We start from the raw sequence: 23319 nt of genomic DNA, 5'->3' as shown, positions 1-23319 counted from the left end.
ATTCAAAGATTAGAAAGTTCACGCTCTGACTAGGACTCTACTTTCACTGAAACAACTAGTTGCATTAATGTTTTTCTTTCTTTTCATGTTTTGTGAAATTCAAATAAGTTTACTTTATAGCATTCCTCATAAAATTAGCCATCTTGAAATAAACAGAGATCTTATGCATTTTAAATATAATTTTTAACAAAATCACAGTTCCTCTCCCTCCTGCATTTAGTGATATTCCAAAAAAATTTACTTATAATTAAAATCCTATTATCTGAATTAGAGACATTAATATTTTCAATAATGATACAGAAAGACAAATTTTAATTTTTTTCATGTGTTTTGACAAAAAAGGATAGAAAATTATTAAAGACAGTTTGTGATATGGTGAACTACATGAATTACAAATACATTTTTAAATCTTACCTCATCATCTAAGCTCAGTTCTTCATGGATCTGATTAAAAAAATCAATAGGATCATTTTCAGTTTGTAATTGTTTTGTAGATGCTGAAGAACTTGTTTGAAAGATGTTACAAGACATTTCACAGGGACTTTTAAATGAATGTGAAGATTTATGCTCATTATCTGCAAGACTGTTGCCTTCTCCATCATTAAATGTGTTTCTCTCAAAAAGCAAGACAATTTTTTCATTGCCAAGAACTGAAGATTTATTATAACTCTCCTTAACAGCAGTACCAATCAATGGATATTCTTCCAAAACAGTAACTTGTGCATTTTCTTTTACAAACTCCTTATCACTTATAAATGACTTTTCATGTCTATTAATATCAGGATTGATCATTTTTGAATTTTTAACAGTTTCTTCATTTGTTTTATGAGCAACATGACTATTACCCACATATTTTAATACAGTTTCTAAATTATTAGGTAAAACTACATCGTTCTCCCCATCTTTTTCAAAGAAGTATGTCTGATCACTGGCAGATGTGATTTTATGATTTCTCTCTATTTCCGGGGAAATGGCATTGAAAGTTAATTTTGGGAACAGTTTATGAATATTTTCTTCTTTTTTCTCTGGAAAAAGGAATTCCTTCACTTTTCCAAATTCTGCTTTATCTATTGTATTTTCGAACTGTAGGATGCTTAATTTTAATTCTGGTGTGCACAGTCCAGAAGCATTACATAGATACGAGTCCAAATTTTCATTAATTTTGCCTTTTTGTTTTAAAGGAAAAGAGCTAATAATATTTTTATTGATCTTATCATTCGATGGAGAGCATGTAGATTTTAAACTCTCTTCAATTGGTATATATGCAACATTTTTCCTAATTCCAGAAAAGTAATAATTTGGTATTTGATTTTCATTTGGAAAAGTTATATTCTCTTCTGATAAACCACAAATATTACTGTGTGATACACCTAGAAAATCAGAATTCATGTAATTAAACCTGAAATCTCAGAGGAATAAATATTATGATCATACAAATTTTTATCTATAATTAGATAATTTACAATAAGTCTATAATACATTCTCAATATTAAGTGAAATTTAATATAGTAAACCCTTGTTTAGTGCATATTTGTGGAATGTGATTTAATCATTTGCATTTAATTTGTCCAACATTAGAATTTCATTCATACATGGTTTAAAGTGCATTTATCAACATCAAATGTTTTCTGGCACCAACACTGGCCAGAAATCATCAACAATCTTAAAAGATTTCCATCAATTAAAAATAAAGCCAAAGAAATCGTAGGAACTGCAGAAACAACCGATGGCAAAGGATTCTCAGATATGAAAGGAGAAGAAATCCAAAAATTAATCAAGAAATGATGAATGAAGAGCTGGATGATCTCATGACAATGGCTGACATTGAAAGCAGTGACAATGAAGAAGGTAAAGAGTCTAACTTACAAGAAAATAAATGAATTGTTAAAAAAGGCACAGAAACTGATTTTGTAATGGAGATTGACCCTAAAGAAGAAGGAAAAGGACACTTTATGACAGGCGCTGCAAAACTTTGAGCTCCTTATTGTGAAATTTTTTAACATCATCAGTCATCACCTAAGGAAAATAAACACATTTAAAAAATTAATTGTATCATATATTCATTAAGCAGTAATAAAAATTCATTTTCAGTTCATTTTTCCCTTTTAATTTCAATAATATTTAGGTTTGCTTAATATATATCTACATTTTAAATCTATCTGAATTAAACCTAACACATTTTTTCCATAGAAAGTTAACTTTGATGAACGTGAATTTGCTGCATGAGCTGCGTATTAATGACATAACTTCTACATTTGGCAAAGATTTACTGTACAGTATTTAGAAATTACAGTAGTTTGTAATTTGAACCTTTAAATCTTTCTGATTTATAAAGGTAAATAAGAATAATATATATTGAAATACACGTTTAAAAATGTATAACCTTAAAAAAAGAATCCCCCCAACTGATCACAGCATCTGAATTTCTGTTTCAATAAGATAATGTCAACAGATAAACTAAGGGGCACAGGCTAGCCATCGCTGCAGAATAAATTTGCCCTGTGGCCACACTTGAGCTGCACCAGAATGTAAAAATAGGTATAGGGTTACCTGGTATCTGGAACTCAACAACCTGGAATTTATACTTTCATCTAAGGTTTTAAATAGGATTAAAAAGTGCCCATGATTCTTAAATGGAACTTACTGTAGTTTAGTTAATAAATTTTGCTGCTAAATGTAACAGTCGTAATACAAAGGATGTTTTTAAATATGAAGAAAATTTGATATTCAGAAAGAAATTGATTACAGGGGTCAACATTAAAAGAATATTTAAAAGTAAATTCTAAATATTCATGTAGTGATTTCAACGAGCATATGAAATCCAACAAATACTCTCTACAGAATGTAATACCTCCTGAAAAATATGCAAGAATGGAATAACAAAATCCTAGTCATCATAATCACATTCAGGACAGAAAAGCTGCAAAAAGTATATAATCTACTTTTTAACATCTTGAATAATTTGTTGTCCTTACTATATAATTTCCTTTTATTCTTTCACATCAGCTTTCATCTGTCATATGAGCCTATGTAATGTACATGTAATAGACTTTCTAACCACTAAAATTAATTTTTCATAGTGTCCTGGGCATAAGCACATACAAAAAAATTTTTAGGAAGAAATGAAGATAAATAATTACTTTAGTAAGTTTTTACTTTATTATTTAATTGGATGTTCCCAGAAAAATTTTAGAATATAGTATTGTGTTAGTGAAAAACATATGTATTATGTATAAACTTTATATGCATCAATATAAAATATAATTTTTACTGAATTCCAGCAGGGCATTTTCATTTGAATGGCAACTTTCAGTGAAAGTTTTAGTTTACTGAAAAGAAAGTAAAGACACACATGGTTCTTTTCAGGCCAGAAATTGCTGTATGTATATTGAATAGTGTGAAAGTGCATTGTTATGCTATATGACATGTTCAGAAAAGAAGTTTTTGACTAAACATAAAATGTAGCATTAAAAATCAGCAGGTGGTAGATGACCTTTCAACATATAAATGCAGTTCTGACACATAAGGTTTACACATATATTTTTAAAACCGTTAAACATCAGTATTTTATTGCCCTATTGTGTATTTTAACTTCCCTTCTGAATACAAGCAATATTTATATTTTATTTAATTGAATAAAATGCTACAGATTTTTTTCAGAGGTAATGTACAACCAAAAATAATTAATTTTGCTTCAAACTATAAATAACAAAAGGAATGCTTGAGAATTGAAATAAGACCAATAATGGAATTGTGGCTGTTGACTCTTTCAGTAAAATTAGAAGAGAAACCAAAGCAAATTTTCCTCAATTCTTATTGATAATATGCTTAGCTGATAAACAAGTTTTCTCCATTATCAAAGGACTTGAATGCTTTATGTAACAGATATGCAAATATGAAACAATAATACAGATAAAGAATCTGTAAAAGTTTTTAGAAAGAATTACATTTTTCATTTAAAACATGAAAGTTTTATCCATATCTTAAGTTTCAGCACTCAATCAATGAAGTTTGAATGCTTATCACATTCTGAAAGACATGAAAAATTACTTTTTTTAAAAAATAGAAAGCTTCTGTGCATCAGGTAATGGTATCGTAAGATTAAACATTAAGATTAACATTAATAGATTAGTAAGATTAAACATAAATTACCTCCTTCGGTGACTCTCAGACATGGAGTAGATTCTAACACTGATCTGCTGCAAGAATTAGGCGATAAAATACTTTTTTCAAGGACAAAAGATTCAGCTTGAATCATTCGTGATGGTGCAACCTAATAAATCAAATAGAGAATTTAAATTCTTACATATAAAATTATTTAAAATTTTTCAAATATATTAAAAAATTCTTCGTACAAAGGGGGGAAATAATGATAATTTTGACAAATGCAGCCTTACAATAAAAATTTATATTCAGATATTTAAATGGAAATTTACGTTTTTCCAACACCCAAGATCTAACAAATGATATAAAAATTTTAATGTGTCTTTATGACACAGATACTTAGCACAAATTCTATATTAATATTTTAAAATTATATTATTGATAGTTGATTAAGTGATTAGATAAATTAAGAAAATTATATTATTTGTAAAGAAATATTGCTCAGCTCATTTCCTCTATAGAGGAAAAACTGATCTTGAAGAGTAAGTACAAATGCAAGGGAACATTCCATCTAAGGTGGAATTATCACCCAGAGGAGAATTAGTTGCATTAATACTTTCCTTTCCTTCTATGTTTTCCAAACCTCAAATTTCTCTTATAACATTCTCCATGAAGTTAGCTATCTTAAAACAAACAAACATTATATACCGTATTTTACCATACAATTAAATTACCAACACTCAACTTCTTTATCTCTCAATATTCTTTCTTAATACTTAATTAGTATCCATAAAATGTGCTTAAATTTAATTCCCTATCTTCTAAGAAATTACATTAATGTTTGTTAACATGAAGCTTCTCTTTTCTGATATAATGTGATACAAAGCTGCTTATTAAAACTGGGCTTTATGATACAATAGTTCATTCTGCAAATTAAAAAAATATTTTACTACATATTTAAATCTTACCTCATCGCCAAAGTTCAATTCTTTACAAAAAATCATTTAAACACTTGGTGAGATCCTTTTTATTTTGTGCTTTCTTCATAAATACTAAAGAGTCTGGTTCTAAGGTATCATAATAATATCTTTCACATGGGTTTTGAAATGTAGATACTTGCAAAGATGCATGTCCATTATCTGCAGAACTATTACCTTCAGTAACATAATTAAATTCAATGGAGAGGGATGTATTACAGTTTCCCTTATCAGTATTAGCAGTCAATGGAAAATCTTTCACATTTTCTTCCACAATATCATCGCTACATTCAAATGACCTTTTGCTTTCTTTGGGATCATTCAGATTTGATTTCTCATGAATTTTTTCAACTGCCTTATCAGTAGTGTAACCATAATCTATGATTTTTAAGAAGTTTCCTAAATTACGCTGAGCAACTACACTGTTTTTTGCTTCTTCAAAGAAGCCTACGCGATCTCTTGATGTTTTGGCCATATTATTTTTATCTGTATCTAGAGTAAATGTATTCAGTTAATTTTGCAAACAGTTCATGGATACTTTCTTCTTCTTTCTCTGGAAATTGAAATTCACTCGCCTTTCCAAATTCAGCATTATCCTTCGTATTTACAAACTCTTGAATGTTCGATTTTATTTCAGATGGATGTAGCTCAGGAGTAATAATTTGATAAGAAGCAGAGTTTTCGATGATTGTGTCTTTATGATTTTGATAAAAAGGGCTTTGTTTTTCTTTTTTGTTGCTGTTATAAGCTGGAGAGCAACTACATGTTTTCTTTAAGCCTTCTTCACTTGATACATGTAATGCAGTGTCATTCTCTACTTTAGGTGAACAGCAACTTGAGATGTTATTTTCCTTAAGAGTAGTTATTTTTTCCACAGGTGTACCAGAAATATCACTATGTGATATACCTAAAAGATCAGACTTCATATAATTAACTATAACAGATATAAAGCAATAAATATTTTGAACTCATAAAATTTTAATCTGCAAGGAAACAGAACAATATAAATTTAACTACTATAACTGCAATACATGAGCAAGATTAACAATATATAAATTTTTGGACAGTATTTAGGAATTAGAGAAATTCACGGTTTATAACTTAATATATATATTACATGTATAACTTTCACATATATAGTCATGATTTATAACTTATAGCTGCATTTCTAAATTGGAAGAAAAAGTGTATAAGAGTATAAGGTGACGTTAATACACACTTTTTTATGGTAAGATTCCATCATTTTGAAAATAATCCACTGATTGCTGTTCTGTAGGAAGCAGGTTCCAAATTTTAATACTTTTTTTAAATGTAAGTAAAAAATATAGCAATAATAGTTAATTTGTATCCTTATTCATAAAAATGAAAAGTGGTTACTGAGAGTTATTCAGTGTTACATCAAACAAAAGCACAGATGTTACACTTGTGTTGCTATGTCAAAGCATAGAAAACAAAAGCTCAAATGTTATGCTTATGTTGTTATGTCATGTTTACCCATAATTGTGCAGTTTGATGAGAGGATAATATATTTTGAGGGGATAATATATGTGCCGAAATCAGTTTATTCGTTTATGTAAATAAAACATAAGCACGTTTCAGAGAAACCAACATTCTATGCAGTATGTTATATACATTCTATGGTAATAATCCTGAAAGACAAATTTTTTTGTGCCATGAAAAAAAGTCTTCATAGTTTTACTTACTTTAATTTTTGCATTCCCATTTTTATCAATAAAGAAGTATTTCAGATTCTACTCACTATGAACCTACAGCTCCTTTAATATCAAGTGGTATTTTTTACCTTTCGCCTACTTGCTAATACAAATTACTCAAAATGGAAAACAATTATTTTTGACTTCTTGTAGTTTAAGAATTTACATAAGGCATCACGATGCACCGAGAAATCAGAACTTATCTATACTTATTGTTTAAGAAGTATCTAAGCAACAAATGACATGAGAAATATTTCCAAGCCTTATATCTGTATTCTTAAATTTTAAAGTTACCCTATATAGGTGGTGGTTCCAACTTCCTTTTAATCATATATACATATATAAAAAAAGACTTTACAACTTCTTCCTAAGCAGACATATAATACAGAAGGTAAATTACAAGCAAAATTTCTGATAACCATTTCAGGAAGTATTAAAGTTTCTTACAATGCTGAATACTCATTTTAATAATGAGATGGATACCTACATATAATGTTGTAACTTTCCATACATGTTTAAATTCATTTGAATGTAATATTATTATATTGTGCATTGTTTTATTTGGCTATTTATATATTTGTAGCTTCCAGTGTGATAATTTTAGGCCTTCTTTTGTATCCAATCCAACTGAATTTAAAGCCACATGTTTTGAACAAAAATGTTTATTTTGTAAATATATATGTAGATCTTTCAATTCTGAGCTCACAAAGTTTAAACTGTTCAAACTGTAAAAACAGCTCAACTACAAATAAGTTATGGAAAAAAATGCCCTTGATGATATTTAGAAGTTTTTCGGTAATAATGTAGGAAATTTCTCGTGCGCTAAGAAGGATTTACTTAAAACCTATGTTCTTCTTGAGCTATTTACAACTATTTATTTATGTGTCATTATTATTTATAATAAATTGTCAATTTCTTTCTTCTCAACTGAACTGATTACAAAGAGACGGCAAACCATGAAATTGTGGCTTACAACATTAACCCCTTCGAGCCGGGTAGCAAAAACGCGTGCTTATCGCTGAGGCCGGCAGTGTCTTACGCGAGCGTCTCTCCAGGGCCGGGGGCTTTTTTGCTACTAAGCCTAAATCCATGAAATTTACAAAGTATCAACGCATTGTTTAATAATGCTCTATAGAGTATTTAAACGGCTTATGCTTTATAAATATTTTTATATATATACTTTAATTACCTTATTTCTTGTTTAAATGCATATTTTACACATTTTATTTTAATTACTCACCATTTTATGAATTTTAACATTATACATCTGAAAACTAAATATATTACTTAAAATTCTCTTTTCGTATGAAAAATTTGAAAACAGGGATCTACACACAGTCCTACGTTACATTCCTTGAAGTCGTAATAACTCATTTGCCGTTTTGGAGGATTTTTCCGGGAATGTGAACAAACGAAGCATCGTCGTCTCATTTTCTTATCGGTCTCTTCTGAACAAAGTTTTGGAAAATGTCTTTCAGTTAATCTTTCAGAATCAATATCAGAATATCAGAATTTCAGAATCAATATCTGAAATATTTTGCATCATTTCTGCTATTTCATGCTCTGTTAAACATTTTCGACGCTTCGACATTGCAACGGTAAAAACAAAGAATTCACGTCTAACAAGATCTAATTATTTTCTAAAAACTGAACTGCAAACCGAAATACCCAACGCTTTAGAGCAAATAAAACTTCTCTACTTACAGTAAACAACTACCACGTGCGAATAAAGTGCGAGTTAAAGAGACGTCATAAATCACGCCATTCGGAAACATTTATTTTCCCGTTTGTTTATATAACATGTGTATGTGAGTGTATGTGAGTATCAAAAACATGTGTATGTGAGTCACGCTTCTCTCATTTCGAGAAGAAGGTCTAATTTACATGTATCTGAAACCATATGGACATACAGTGCCATCTTGTGGCAGAAATTATAGTTTGAAAAACGTTCCAAAGTACTGGCACAAATACGTGACAGTCGGTAGAGAACGGAACAATCCTCTGGCACGCCTGCATGTCGGCCGGTAGGTAAGTGTGTTCATTGCTGGCACGTATACGTAACACTTGGCGCGAAGGGGTTAAGTGTCAGAATTCTGCATATCTTTGAATGCCAACAACCACAAAAGATTTAATGGCAACTAAAAGTTATCGTGGAAATAATTGCCGCAAGTTCCTTTGTAATGAATAGCACAATTGCAGTGAATCATTTGAAGCAAAAACACTGATAGAAGCAAATGCCACTCATATAAAAGGAAGTATCATAATGGCTTTTTCCAAGATGAGAAAAGAAGCAGAAGCAAATGCTGCTAAAAGAAAGCATAGTAAAAAGTCTGATATCTAGAGCTGCCCAGATTTCAGCAATTTTGGATTTTAGACCATTAATTCAAGTCTAGCAAGATTAGAACAAGCATAAATTATGCAATTAAAAATATCTGTGAATTAAAGCACATTTTTATGACTTTAAAGGAAATAAAATTTACAAACAAAAAAAAAAAAAAAAAAAAAAAAAAATTAGTGTTAATACAGTCAAAAGTCGTTAATCCGGACTCGTAGGGACTTCAGCGATTCCGGATTATCGATTTTTCCGGATTACAGATCATCAGTTTAAATCTGGTAAGATGGCATGCAGAAATTACAAATTTAAAAATATGAAACCGTAATTTATGAAATAAAGAACAATTATGATCTAAAGGGTATCAAAATTTACAAAAAGAAAAAGCTTAATATTTATTTGTTTACTTTAACAAATTAACACTTAATTAATTAATTTAACAATTAATTACTTTAACAAATTAACACTTAACTTACATTGAAAGAAATGTTTAAACATTTCTTTCAATGTAAGTTAAGTTGCTTCGTTTCATGTGATAATACTTTCTCTTTAATTCTATTAAACAGACATAATTTCTTGTTCAGTTACAAAGTTCCGCTGTTCAAGTCCTATAATTGCTGCGTCGAGAATACCGACTAATTTGTCAATCGAAATTTTTTCGTTTTCAATAACCTCTGTGTCACTTTCTTCACTATCGGAAGCAAATTATAATGACGACGAATTTGATTTAAATCATATCAAAGACGAGATGAAATACTACATTTAGTAAGGAATTATAAGCCAAATAAAATGAAAGCATCTGCCCTGAAGATAAGAATAGTGCTGACAGATCAATTTCCAATTTATTGCGTGCTGCGGCGTTGAATACATCTGCCCTGAAGATATGGATAGTACTGACAGATCAACTTCCAATTCATTGCGCGCGGTTCACTCCCCCCATCCCCCACCGCAGAGCAGTGTGAAATTGATAAACAGATTTCGGAATGGTTAGGTAATTTTTTGCAGCAATTCCACTTTTGTTTAGTGGACTTTGAAACATACTTTCGCTTTGGTAGATCCTTTACATATTAGTAAATATATATTGGAAATTCTATTTGACATAATCGAAAGTTTAAGCTTACTTTTATAAAATTGCTCTAACAGTCTGCAAAAAATAATAAGCCGGATCCAATTCGAAGATTAAGGAACAACGCAATGTGCAACATTAACTGAATTAGATAATTTTAGCTTAGCTTATACCGTCCGTTATACATTAAACGCGCATGCGTAAACGTATTTTGTGCACGCGCACACACATATTCGCAGCCATAAAGCTCTTGTGTGCATGCATCAACGCTACGCATGCGCAGAAAGTTAGTAGGTTTGAGGTCAGAATTAACAACTTTTGGCTGTATAAGTTTCATTAAATATCTCTTTCAATGCAAGTTGTTTAAGCAATTTCCTTTTTTGTATTATTACTTCTCTTTAATTCTATAGAGAAATATAATTTCTTTCTGAGTTACAAATTTCTATTGTTTAGGTCCTGTAATTGTTGAATCCATAATTTTTATTAAATGGTCAACTGAAATCTTTTCATTCTTAACAACCTCTTTGTCACTTTCTTTGTTATCAATGGTTATATTTTTGGGATATTTTCATTGCAATGAAGATGTTATATTATCTTTGATCTTGTTAGATAATATTTGACAGTTGTTATATTCACTGAACATTCATTTACATTAATATTCCATTTATTGGAAAATATTGGGATTCTTTTGTATTAAAACCAAACCACTTGGTTTTTCCTGGGGAGGAGTACATTTCCTCAGCACCGAGTATCGTCTGTTTTGTTTTGTCTTGTCTACTTTAGTCAGGAGATTAAAGACTCATTAAGTCTCTCATATTTATTAGGGATCATGGTGTTTAACACGAACTCCAAACAGCATTCAAAGATCTGAAGACCGCTCTAATGAATACTATGAAAGTGGAGGCTGCACAAGTCAACAGAAAGGACCTTCATCCTGAAAGGGGAGTTAACAGCATGAAAGACTTAGTGCAGACAGCAGTGACACAGACGATGAAAAGACTTAAGCCAACAGAAGCATTTATGATTCAAAGCAGCCATAATAGTAAATAAAAAGGCTGGAGCTGCGGCAGTTAAGAACATTTATGAAGGCCGTATCCCAGGCATAAACAATTAAGCACAAATCATACAAAGAGCAAAAATTTGTGAAACCAAAAAACTTGGCTGTCATTATTTTACAGATATCATTAGTTCAAAGTGGAAATCATGAACTCTATGGTGTAGGAAAAATTAATGGATCTCATTGTTGCATGATTATAAACATAGACTAATGTAACTATTTTGAAAGCTAATATATACTGGCAAATAGATAAAAACTTGCTCTATGTAGCTTCATCTCTTATTTGAAAGACTATGACAATAAAAAATGTCAGCACAGAGAAAAATGAATGTGCACATCAAGTTTTTATTCTGCTTATATGAGCACAAAGTCTATGTGGCTGATGTAACAGATCCATACACCTTCAGACTTGACATTTTGAAAAAATATAGGTTTTTATATAGATGTCGAATATTACAAATTATATACCTCTGATGAAGAAATATCGATGTTCGCAGTAGATGAAAATGAAGTCAACTGCTATAAGATAACTGCCTCTGATAGTATTATTATATTTCCTATAACAGAATGCATCACTAGCAGTGTAATAAAAATTCATGAGAAGCTGTGGTTTGGAATCATCGATTTTTCTATGGAAGATATGCATTTGAAAGTGTTTTTAATAGTCATAATAGTAACACTCACAGACTTAGCAAAAGAAAACACGACAGTCAGAACTGCCAATGTAAGTGATAGCCTTATACTTTCACAAAGTGAAAGAAATTGCTTCATGTTTCTCTATGACAACTATCACGCAGACTTCTATTGATCAGAAGCAAAACACAGTTGAATTAAAAGGTTTACTTGAAAGCATAAAATTAAATGCTAAACAAATCTAAGCTGCAAGTCTCTTAATAGAGAAATTTAAGGATATATTTTCAACTTCATCTAGGTTGGTCACAAGAACATGACACAATACCAGATCAACGCTCAGAGCCATCCACTTATCGAGCTGCATTTTCAGTATCTTCCTTTCACAAAACAAGAGGAAATCAGAAAATTTTTAAATGAGATATAGGAAAATAACATTATTTTCTAGTCTCTGGGCATCACCTATCATCTTAATTCACAACATGGACTGCTTCAAGCAATTTCATGTCAATTATAAGCTTTTAAATGCATTACAAGGAAAGACCATTACCTTTTATTAGAATTATTCTACTGGATTTAACACTATCAAGAATCAACAGTGACTAATAAAAAACATGTTGTCAGTCACCAGTGTCTGACGAGGTTTGAATAGTAAATATAATATCAGTTCACCAATGACTAACATGGCACTTAACATGTTAAAGGTATTTTTATTATTAGGAAGAAGTTTTGTCAAAAGGTTTCAGTACAATTCATGGATAAATATTGTTAATTTTGTTGTATCTAATTCTGAAGCAGTAAGCTAACAGAAACAATTTGGGATTTTCTTATGTAGAGAGATATCAATATGCTATTATAAGCCTTTAATAAATAAAATGATTGTAGCAAAATATGTCAGTTACAAAAATGTTGTGAATAAATCAAGTACAATAATAATTTTAAAATGACGATAATAGTAGTAAAAATAAACAGCAGATAAGCCCCAAATTTCTGAAAATTAAACATTCTCATTCATGCACTGCAAAGGTAAAATGGGAATACCATGCTTAGTGGTTAAAGTACATAATACTAGGTAAAGTATACGATGATTTGAAGTCAGAGATTAGAAACCAACTTCATGCAAAACAATTACAACGATTTAAGCAAGCTTGAATAACATTATAAATGACTCTCAGTATTCACATTAATACTGAATGTATGTACTAATTTATTTTCTTCCACTTCATAAATACAAGATCTGACAGAAAGATTGAAAGCAAATGCTCAGACACAATCAAGTTAAAAGTAGAAAAGAAATAAGAGTATAAAGCTCTTATAGCAGGTAACAATGTAAAATGAAATAAGGAAAAGAAGTTTCACTAAAACAGTTATGACATTCATACAACTTACGATAATGTGCTTATCCCATAGTTAGCATATTTTTGACAAAATGGTTTAACTGCTAGTTATCACTTATCAAGAATGGCACAACAAAAACTAGTTTCTGAGACTTAATCGCGGTTATTGCCCATTTTATGCCAGAAAGTAATTTATGTCATATCAGTTTTAACACCTCGAAACAAACTTGGTGGAAACTTACAACCCTTGCAACAGCACATTTTAACTATTTTTCTGACCTTCATTTGCAAAGACTTATAAATTTAGCGTTATTGCATTTTCTATTAAAACACACTTTATTTTAGGCATAATTATGATGCATCTAATTGAAGAGACTGCTTCTGAATTACTGAACTCAAGTACTGCATGCATCATTCTGAGTGTTGAACTATATCCACTCTACATAAATAATAGTGTAGCTTGATCAGACTTAATAATGCCACCCATGTGCTTGCCACATGAGATTCTAAATTTCTGTCCCAGGAGATTTTAAACTAACCAAATTTTGGTTGCACACTTTCTCAAAGCATTTAAAATGCATCATTTACAGAAATGTTTTACAAAAATGTGAGATTTAATGCTCTCCACACATTTTAAAAAGGAAAGAAAAGAAAAATTATCTTGCAAAATATGGGATATAAACAAACCCTAGGCAGATGTACAAGCATTAACGATAACTCTTTATGTAAGTTAAAATATTTCATAATTTTTAAATATGACATGCTGACTTTGCTCTCTTTTATAATGCACTCTTTTATAATGACTCCCTCTAAAACAGATTAATATTTTTAAGAATATACATAAATGTTGCTATGAATAATTATAAAATTAAAGAACTTCCTTCTAACAGGTCAGGTACCATCAGATACATTTGTTAAAGCAATTATAAAAGTCTTTTAGTTTGGCATTAACCTAAAGTACAAATCCTATAAGAAATCAAGAATTATATCTGCAGTTTATTTTAAAATAAAGGGATTTTTATGGGATAAACTTAATTAACCATGTTTGAATTTTTGATAGTATCCAAATTAGCACAGAGTAATTTATTCTATAGGATTTTTGTGACATAGCAGTCTTTAAATGCATAATCACATGCCTTAATAATTTACATCAATTCTTCCCACCACCCCAGTGCAGCTGGTAACATTTCCTAAATCCTAAGCACCAAAGAAATCCCTTTCCATGGAAAAAAACTGAGTAGATGTTCTAACATATTTTTTTTTAATTGAAATCCTAAATTCTGATAGCAAGTTAAAATAATTAAGTTGTAGTCTAGGCTATGATAACATCGCTGATAAAAGTTCGAATTGTTTGTAAAAACAATAGATTAACCAAATGAGAAGATAAAGTATGTTCACTTCAGAGAATGAATATTTTAATAAGTACTAAACACTTTTAAAGTTACAAAGTAAACATATAATGGAAGGTGGTTTTTCCCCCCCTTTAATTTTGAGATTTTTCTCACGATTTAATTTTCACACTTGGAACGGTAGAAACAATATCAGAGAAAGAAACTCTTTTTAAAGTTTTTGCTGTTATATTAAGCTACCATGAAAATATTATCCACTCAACTTGCCAAATATTATATGGAATCATAGATCATTAATTTAACTTCCACATTATATGTGACTGAATCTTAGAATGTTATCATTCAGCAAAACACAGATCTTTTACATTTAATTAGTCTGTAAATACTTGACAGAGAAATTTAAAACCAATAAATGCAGTTCTTAATCAGCTAAATCTTTGGTTCTATATTTTAATAATAAATATAATTGTTATAAATGAACAATGAAATTAATTTTAGGCTCCATTTTTCCAAACTAATTTCCTTGAAATATTTCATAAATATTTATTTACAATGACAATATGATATTTCAAAGAATTTTTTTTAAAAAAATTAAACTGACTTTAACCCAGTTTAATTAATCATCACAATTCCATCTTTAAATCACTGAATAGATTTTAAAAAAATAATCTTCTAAATGAAATTATTTCAGAAATGTTAACATAATTTATCAAATTATAGAAGTTTTCAGAAAATTATTCAATTATAACTTTAATGACTAAAACTGTGCTATGGTTTATATAGCCAGCCTGCCTGCGCGCATGTGTGTGTTTTCGCAAAAATAATTTAATAACGTTTCTTTTTGCAGAAATAATTTTTATTAACATTAGAAGATTTTTATGTATTAATACATCCTCAATAAATACATTCTGACTGAAATAAGTATAATACCAACTTACATCTTTTCTTTGGTTTCTTGAATGTTGGAAGAGGTTCCAAAAATGGTCTACCATGGCTACCATCTGTTCGAATGCTTGCTTCAGCCTGAATCAGTTGTTATGCTGAAGAAACCTAATAAATTAACCAAGAATTCAAATTCTTGAACATAAAAGTTAAGTTCTTTAAAATTCAAATGTTAATATCAAGTTTCATTTCAGATTTTAACAGAGCAATCGCATTCAACATAATATTTCTACTACACACTTATTTTAGTCTTATTACGTTATTATTATGAGCAAAGCAAAACACAGCCCATACATGAGACCTGTGATGATTTTATGGACATGATTTCTCAAGATGAGAAAAATAATTATATGGAATTATTGCTAGTTTGCCAGGCATTTATGGCCCATTGCAACAAACAATTCATTTCCTATGTCCCATTGCAACAAACAATTCATTTCCTGTTCTTATAATAAATAAGTCAAGGAATAATAATGAGTTCTTTGTTTGCTGTTTGTAAGTTAAGAAACACATTAGAAATAAGAAATATCAAGGTTTTGAATTCAATTTCAAAATGCTCCTTAAATATAAAATACAAATCCTTAAATGTTAAATATAAAAATGTCATTAATAGGTTTCTTCTAGAATAGGATTTTTTTTTTTTTAATTATCCTCCTCCTCCCCCCACAAAAAAGTGCTTTTTTTCAACATTGCATACATGCAAAACTTGTTCAGAGATTCATTGAAAGTAATGTGCTAAGCCAATACAAAATATATATAATTAAATAACTAACAAAAGTAACTAAAAAATTATACATTTTTAGAATACAACTTAACTACCCAAAGAATGTACAGATTGCATCAATATTTAGGAATTATAGTTACAATTTTTCATAATCCCTAATTTCATAATCCTCTGGAAGTTGATCAGAAAATAGAGAAACAAAGCAATAAAAATAAAAATATTACGAGACATTCCCGTTCAAGATGAGTAAATTGAAAATCAAAGAAGAATCAAATCTCCGAGATCAACAGAGAGAGTTACAGCATACAAAAATGGCATACTGAGATTCACAAACAAGAGTATGACTAATGAAAATAGCACATCTATGATTAAATATGTCTAAAGGATTAGTCACATTAAAAAAAAGACAAGAATAAAGTTAAGATTAGTAAACCCATCCATCAAAGTATCCTTAAAAACACAGAAACAAATTACTCCTATGTTATACTACAATACAGGACTTCTAATCACCCAATTCTGCATTTGGATGCCCACTCAGCAAAGACAAGTAATTCTAGTTACTTTAAGCAAAATTGCATGTGACTCAAATAGTATAAATAGTGCGTTTTTCTGCCTTTTTTGTGCTTCCTTGAGACATTTTCATGTTTTTTTATTAATGCTTCATTAATTATAATTCCTTTTTAAGTAAATTGAACACTGTTTGGAAAATTCCCAGTTTCATCATAGATTTTCTCTGGGTCCAATTAACAAAATCATTAAAATCTGTTAATAATTTATCATTTTCTTTCAGGTTTAAGTCTTTTTGCTAGGCATTTTCGACACGTTACAAGTTAAGCACATAAATATATATATATAAAAAAAGAAAGAAACTCTTCCGGTGACATATTCAAATTTTACATTTCTAACCAGCAGAAAGATTTGCTTGCTTAGTTGATCTGTCATATTATGATTATTACATGACTAATCTTTCTTCGTTTTTCCTTGAGTCTACAGTTACCACTTCCATATTCCATTCAAAATCATAAATATACTGTAATGCTAAGGAGCATTACTAGAGCTTTTTTTAGAACTCTCTGTAAGCCTAATGTGAGTATCCCAAAAAAGATTTTGAATGTTCAGATTTTAAAAGATGAGATACAGAAGTTGTTTTTCCATTTTCTATCAGCTGATATGCAAGAAGGAACCCTCACCCATTTATAATACCTGTAGAGGATTGTTTTTGTTAACCCTATGATAAGGAAATTCCAGCCCTTTGAAGTTCAGTGCAGAGAAAGAGTAACGTTGCACAGGTACAGAGAAGGGGTTAGGAAATTTTAGGTTAACACACATTAAAGCACTACAACCTGAACAATAAAGCCATGGTACAGAGTACATCAAACGAATGAACTATGAAAAGCTTTGATAAGTAGGATATTCTGAAGAATCAACCTTTTGCCAATCTGAGTTTAATAAGTGGTGGAGATAAATTTAATAAATAGCAGATTTTGTATTGATTAGTATGTATTTGTTTTGGTCCTGGAAATTGAATGCAACAAGTGGCTGAGTTTATTAACCCTTTGGGTACGGATTTATTTGACAAAAAATTTGCACGTGGAACGGATATAATTTTTGGTTGCTTGGAGTAGAATGTAAAAGCAGTAGATTTTACATACGAATTTATTTATTTCTAAAATATTGGTGATATATGTAGTATTAAGATGTCTTCAAGTAATTAGAATTGCAAAACAAAAATAAATTAATAACAACAAAATAAAACTAAATGAAATAAATTCAAGCTATAACAAAAAAACCAATTACTAATAATTATGCAGAGTGTGATATTTTTCAAAGTAAGTAAGTAAATGCAGTGCTACTTTGCATTGTTTGCACTCCCACATAGTCTCTTTCCTAATATTATGCTTATAACAAACTCGGCACCTTTTTCCAGGGTGTTGCTTGGACTTAGTTGACGGAATGTTCTCAGGAAAGTGTGCCCAATTTTTCGCTGCCAAACAAAATGATGTATCGCTACTTGATGGGCATCCATGACGTTTATAATTTGGCAATGACAATTGCTCCAGCAATTCTTCGGCAATATCGGCTTGGTTTGGTTGTGCAGTTGATTTTAGAATATAAAACATGAGCATTATAAAAGGCCATATCTATTAGATAAAAAAACATTTTCTTATAACCCTTTACACATTTTCTCGTAACTGGGAAGCACGCTAGCAATTGGTCTTGTTTATCAACGCCTCCCATACCTTTATTATACTCAAGCACAGATACCGGTTTTATAATATTTTCGCTATCGCCACCTTCATTTTTTCTCCTTTTGCTTGTGTTTATCAAATCAGCATTTGAATGTTTTGTGCTAAGTATGTGAATTATCCGCTCCTAGGGAAAACAAGCGAATGACGTCTCTCAGATGTCAAATGTACCCAAGAGTTTAATTTTTGGTTCGACGTCTTAGACACGCCAGCCACTCGTAGGGGAAAAAAGTGAATGACGTGTCTCAAACGTCAAATGTACCCAAGGGGTTAAGCAATAGGTACCATATTTTGATAACATTAAAAAATGATGAAAAACACAAAGAAATAATTATTTTTTAATGAAAATAATCCCATATAGGTAATTTAGAATTCATCTTTCTAAATGATTTAAAATTAAGACAACTAGTAAATACAGATAGAGCACTGGCCTTAAACTGGCAGCCTAAAAGCTGCACGTGTCATAGCAATTTTATGTTGCCCATTTAATACATTTCAATTATACGTTTGTTGCAAAGATTTCAATTATTTGAAGTCCGAGTTTACATTATCTTCATTGCCATTAAAAATGAATGTAATTTACACATCAGAAAATCTAATGAGCTTATTAATTTACAGTGTGATATAAATATTATTCAAAGATTCGAAGATACAGATTTCATTAACTTACATTCAAATTTGTCAAAAAAAAAAAAAAAAAAAAAAAAAAAGAGTACACTTAATTACAAGTTCTTGCACTAAGAATAATTTCTTTCTTTGGGATTACATTTATATGTGAACAGCTTCCCACCCTATGGTTAAAAATTAATAAGAAAGAACTCAACTGACTGATGAGTATTGGTGTGATGAAGAAATTCTCTAGCAATTTTTTTCCAGTATGCGGACATCATATAAACAAATTTATAATAATTTACATAGAAGGATATTTAATTTATGTGGAAAAGAAAAATTAAACAAATAAGAGAAAAAGATTAAGTGGACATTTTTTATTCTCAGATTTATCTCACTTGCCACCCAGACAATATAGTAGTTAGAGGAGCCTACTGCAGACTGAAGAGCCTGGGTTCGAATCCTGGAGAAGACATAATGTTGTAAATGTATATTGTCTTTGAGGCATGAGGGCACTCTAAATATATATCAAGCCAAAAGTCATCTCATGTAGATTGCTGGTAGGGAGGAAGGGGTGGGAATTTTGGAACACACACTAGACACAAACTAGGGTGGGAACAGAAGTCCAACCTCCTCTGGGCTCAGGCAACTATTCTTCCATGAAATTCATGGACAAGACAACAACAATTTGTCTCACTTAAAAAAATTTTCTCTGAAAATGTAAAAAGCTTTCATAATTTGCTAATTTTTTTTCAAATTAAATAAGTTACTTAAAGATTAATTAAGCATATTAGAATTATTTGAAACAAATGCGAATCTGAAATATTAATATATATTTAGTTGTCAATATGTTTAAATTACAAAGGTAACCAACAAAAATATTTTGCAGATACCAAACATTCAAACAGAAAATTAATATAAATTTGAATTTTTTCCCTTTGTATTATTATCGTTGTTAGGTTCATTCTGATAAATATTTAGCAAGGAAAAATTTAAAATTTAGTCAAAACACTTATTTTGTTGATAAAAAAATTTTATTTCTCTAAAAAAGAAGAAGAAAAACTGGGCCGCCAGTTGTTTTTAGATTATGATTTTGGCCTGCTTGCAATTTGAGTTTAAGACCTGCTTCCAATTTGAGTTTAATATACAGAACTGCAATTTATACATAACTACAAAATTTCATATTAGATTTTATTTTTGATTTCAACAAACAGTGCACACAAGAACTAAAATTAGAAATTTTAAAATCAACACATTATATTATGTTCAAAATATATTTTATCTATTAAGCTAATGGTATAAAATAAAAATTTTATCAACAGTTTGTATTTAAAAGCAGAGATAAAATTACTTTTTAAGCATTTCATTTTATTTTATGAATGAGAAACGGACTTTCATAAAATGGGGAAATATACTTTACCTATCGATTAGCAATTTATATTTAACTTTATTTGTGGCAGACAAAACTGATAAGTTTAACACAAGAATTTCTTTAGAGGTAGAATTGTACTAAATCAGTGACTTTTTCAGATGTTAATTATAAATTAATCTCAAACCATGTAATTATTGAAAATAACAAAAATTTAATATTTTGCAGGTTAGCAATTATTGAAGTCTTCTTTAAAAATCTAATTATATCAGAAGTTTTTAAAATTCATGAAAAATAATTGTAGCTAAAAGTAAAAAGTTATCTTGAAAGCTTTATTTCACTAATCAATTTCTAATAACTTATTTTTAAAAAGTGTTATTTATATTTGACGAAAAATACTGTACCTGTTTTTTTATGCAATCATTGCATACTCTTTCTTTCTCGTTTTCCTCTGCTAATTCTTGCGAATTTTTCGTAAACATCAAATCATGATCACTGATTCCAAATATATCTAATGTGTGAAGAAATGCACTATGCTCATCCAAAGACAAATCAGTTTTACGCTGTTTAGAATGCATCTGAGATAACTGAACTTGTGTGGCTGAATAATGATGATCTTCAAAAGTAAATAACTCTTTAAGTTCTTCTTTTGAGAAGTACCTGAAAGTATTTTCCCATAAAAACTATAGATTTAGCTACTTAAATTATGTTGCAGTTAAAAAAACTGCAATCTGAAAACTTCAGATTACTGTCTAATACCTTAAAGAGTTTTATATTAAAAATAAAAGTTAAAAAAAATTAATGTAAAAATTAGAAGGCTAAAAATTTATAAAGTAAAAAGGAAAAGGCCTGATCTTGGCATGCATATTTCAAATTAGTAGCCAAACAATTTTAAAGCAAACAGTTATCGCAGGCTAACTAGTTTAAAAAATAGTCTCTTATAGAAATAAAAGATATAAAACATAAAATCTTAACTGATACTTTTTTTCTTGAATTTATGATAATGTGAAAATAAATTATTATTATTTGCATGTGAAATATTTTTAATGCAAAACCTTAGGTCACAAATATTGCTCATATTATTTACCTATATGGATCAGAATGGGATGTGGCTTGCCTTGTTAATGAATCTTTAAATATTTGACGACGATATATTTTTTCTTCTACAGAGCCACATGTGATTAATCTATAGACTATGACATCTTTTAACTTCCAATACGATATGCTCTGTCTACAGCTTGAGCATCCGAAGCGGGATTCCAACTGGGGTCAACTAATTAAAAAAAAAGGTAAGACAAAGTGTTATTCTTAAGTATTTTCTGAACATGCATTTAAGACTGAAATATAATTTTTCTTACTAAAATTAGAGTGAAATATATTTTCTGTGCATAACTAAATGGAATTATCAGGGTTTATGGCAGTTAACAGACCAAAAAATATTAAATATAAATAAAAAAAGAATATTTTATGAATATTTACTTTACATCAAATCTTTGCAAATAGCAGCAAGAAATAATAAATATTCAAATTGCTCAAAATGTTTCATAAGCAAATATTTAAAAAAATATTTTAAACAAAAAGTTATTTCTATAAAATTCATCTTTGACTTCTCCAACAATGTATACCTTTCCTTTAATGCATTTAAATTATATTAAAGCTTAACTGAAGAACTGTCAGCTGAATGAGCATAATATATTAAAATGTTTCTCTGTGTACACGAGACAAGCTATTATAATAATAACATAAAATTCTGACATAAACAATACTTACAGCAACAAGTAGTCATTCCATATTACTACGAGAAAATATTACCATTTCTGATACATAAAAATAAATATATGAATTTATTATATCAAACTATGAATTGAAATCAATCAGCTTAAAATTAAAAAATTTAAAGCTTCATATGCTATTATTAAATATAATGAAAATCATATTCAATCAAACACTTCTCATTATTTTAATATAACTTTCATTGGTTTTTGAGAATAACAAATGTTATAATATGATGAGCCAGAACCAATAAAATTTAAATGATTTAAATAAATAAAAAATTATTTTCAAAAACTATTGAAATAAGAGCTGGATAGAGTTTGTCACCTAATAGATTCCCAGTTTCAAACTCCTAATAGGAGTAAAGCGAATTATTGCTGTGTCTGAAATGAACTACAAAGTGTTGGAAAGGTTTTAAAGTAACCTATTTATTTTTAAAATAAGTTCATATTTTTACATCCAGTTATAAGAAAAATTAACAAAAACAACAATTTAAAAACCTAAATAGAGTAAAAACAAGTTCTTACGTAACTGCTAAATAAACAGGCATTTAACAGTTAAATTTTTATTTTATGCTATAAGAATAAGTCTTGACGAAAACCAGAGATTTTAGAAAACATTTACTTTCACAGATTAAAAGTTTATTTGGAGGAAAAATTATGGTTAAATCAAATATAATTCATAAGAAAATAATAATTTGTAAATATATATCATATTCCAAAATGCACTGTTAATATCAACCAGTATCAAATTAATATTTGAAATCCTTTGACCTAAAAATCACAACAGTAAGGATATAAAAAGCTTCATTTATTATAGGCTCAAAAATGAAGATTTGAAAGCAGTTATGTTTAATAAAGACTTATTTACTGAGCCAGGTAAAGGAATTCTATAATATAGAAGCTGTATTAACAAAAGAACATATTATTCTTAGGTTGAACTTTATTGAACAAAAAGCAAAATTTTTACTAAATAGCAAAAATTAAACTAAACATATTTGTTTCAGAGAACTAAAGTAGAAGTAGTGGTATTATAGGGTGGGCAAAATAAAACCAGTGCTTGAAAATATATTTATAAGATTTACACGGAATC

The 23319-nt window shown here is 29.3% G+C and overlaps 1 pseudogene across 1 annotated transcript in view; it reads right to left on the bottom strand.

Annotated features, from left to right (window-relative positions):
* Window positions 1-247: 247 nt before the first annotated feature.
* LOC118203532 (uncharacterized) overlaps window positions 248-23319 on the bottom strand; it is a 96947-nt pseudogene continuing 73875 nt past the window's right edge. Inside the window, exons 18-25 of the transcript XR_015039287.1 lie at window positions 21542-21727; window positions 20859-21114; window positions 15503-15614; window positions 5620-6015; window positions 5158-5573; window positions 4153-4273; window positions 415-956; window positions 248-262 (exon numbers count right to left, since the gene is read on the bottom strand). The product of XR_015039287.1 is annotated as an uncharacterized LOC118203532 (transcript). The remainder of the gene's footprint in view (window positions 263-414; window positions 957-4152; window positions 4274-5157; window positions 5574-5619; window positions 6016-15502; window positions 15615-20858; window positions 21115-21541; window positions 21728-23319) is intronic.

This window comes from Stegodyphus dumicola, chromosome 2, assembly GCF_044657685.1.
Source record: "Stegodyphus dumicola isolate Sdum_Otavi_A_Nest chromosome 2, ASM4465768v1".
Lineage (NCBI taxonomy): Eukaryota > Metazoa > Arthropoda > Arachnida > Araneae > Eresidae > Stegodyphus > Stegodyphus dumicola.
The sequence above is the reverse complement of the archived record's forward strand: the minus strand, read 5'-3'. Positions and strand labels throughout refer to the sequence as shown.